General features: G+C 45.1%; 1 protein-coding gene across 2 annotated transcripts in view; it reads right to left on the bottom strand.

Annotated features, from left to right (window-relative positions):
- LOC107568032 (kelch domain-containing protein 3) overlaps nucleotides 1-2,001 on the bottom strand; it is a 29,955-nt gene that overhangs the window by 5,510 nt on the left and 22,444 nt on the right. The window lies entirely within an intron of this gene.

Here is a 2,001-nt window from a genome sequence, read left to right as displayed (position 1 = left end):
GCGCGTGTGTGTGTGTGTGTGAGTGAGTGAGTGAGTGAGTGAGTGTGTGTGTGTGAGTGAGTGAGTGAGTGAGTGCATGCGTGCGTGTGAGTGAGTGTGAGTGAGTGAGTGTGTGTGTGTGAGCGTGTGTGTGTGAGCGAGTGAGTGAGTGAGTGAGTGAGCGTGTGCGTGTGTGTGAGTGAGTATGTGTGAGCGTGTGTGCGAGTGAGCGTGTGTGTGTGAGTGTGTGAGTGAGCGTGTGTGTGAGTGTGTGTAAGTGAGAGTGCGTGTGTGAGTGCGCGTGTGTAGAGTTACAGAAGGTCGGTCAGAGCTGTAGGAGGCTGATGGGAAACTCAATCACGGTTCCGTTACACGAAACTAAATCACTTCTGCGCATGAAAAGATAAATCAAAGTGTGATTCATACTTCAATTTCATACATTTTTACTGTAGGACTGACTGATCCTGTTGATAATGTCACAAATATCATCGAGAGTGAAGTCAGCTAAGATGAAAGCCGGGACCAATCAGAAACGACCAGAGCTCTGAGTGACCAATCAACAGAGTGATGTCAGAGGAAATGGTTTATGACTGAAACACACTCATGACGAGACAGGATTCAGTTCTTTCATCACGTCTACTTTCATCGTTTCGCCTGCATTCTAGAGATCTGTCCTTTCTGAACACTTTCACTCGCACAATAACATCAAGCTCTTCTCCCACACGCCACACACTCACAGCGTTATACAAGACCAGCATCAGAGCGTTCATCAGCGAAGGTCGCGTTACCATGAAAGCTTCAAGCATGAGAGCTTGAAGAGCCGCTGATCCGCATCTGATGCGGCTCAAGTCATCACAGAGGAAGTGACATCATGACTGCATAATAAAGCCAGAACGCCATAAAAGCAGAATGCCGCTGTGAGACGAGCACGCTCAAATAAATCCTCAAACACACTCAACCAAAACAAACAAACAGAACAGAGGCGGCTCAAGCTGTCGCCCAGCATGCCAATCTGTCACGCTCCTGTTTACATCCGGCACCCGTCCCAAATCTCTGCACTAGCGGCACACAGACGAGGCGGCCAAAGCGGCACGAGATCGACATCAACGATGACATCAGCTGACTCACGCACGCGCTCATGTGACCTCACCGCATCACACACACACAATATATGCATATAGATTAAGAATAAAAAATACATTTTGTATGACATTTAATATACTTGAATTTTTAGGGCCAACACTTGGTTAAATTAAGCTCAGTCCGACTCAATCAGGATCCGAAACGACTGAATGATTGTAATATCTGAATGAATCGTTTACTCTTCCTCATGTTGTGTGATTTGCTTTCTTCTGTAAAAGAAGATATCCTGAAGACACCGGAGTTCAGACAACATTGGACCACACTGACTTCCATTATATGACAGGCATTTCTCAAAATATCTTCTTTTACAGAAAAAGAAAGTCAAACATGTTGATATTAGGAGAGTAAATGATGACAGAATGCTTCACTGATCATATTTGATCACCTGAACGATCATGTTTGGATGAACTAACTAACAGCAGCTAACCTTTTGAGGACTACGATGGGTAAGTTAGTAGTGGGTTATTCAGTTCTCACCATGGCTGGATCATCATCATTGCTAAAGGCTTGTAGTTACTGCTGTGATGTAATAATTATGTAGTCATTAAAGGTCATGTGACTGATAATTCATTTAATAATTTTAGTGGTTTTTAGTGGTCTGTCTGTGAGTATCTATCTATGTGTGTGTGTGTGTGTGTGCGTGACAGTGGGAGTGTATGTGTGTGTGTGTGTCAGTGTGAGAGAGTGTGCATGTGTGTGTGCGTGACAATGGGAGTGTGTGTGTGTGCGTGAGAGTGGGAGTGTATGTGTGTGTGTGTGTGTCAGTGTGAGAGAGTGTGCATGTGTGTGTGCGTGACAATGGGAGTGTGTGTGTGTGTGTGTGTGTGTGTGTGTTCACACGTGTGTGTGTGTGTGTGTGTGTGTGTGTGTGTGTGTGTG

The sequence above is a fragment of the Sinocyclocheilus grahami genome, unplaced genomic scaffold (genome assembly GCF_001515645.1).
Source record: "Sinocyclocheilus grahami isolate Dianchi unplaced genomic scaffold, SAMN03320097.WGS_v1.1 scaffold1208.1, whole genome shotgun sequence".
Taxonomy (NCBI): domain Eukaryota; kingdom Metazoa; phylum Chordata; class Actinopteri; order Cypriniformes; family Cyprinidae; genus Sinocyclocheilus; species Sinocyclocheilus grahami.
This window is presented reverse-complemented; position numbering and strand designations above follow the sequence as displayed.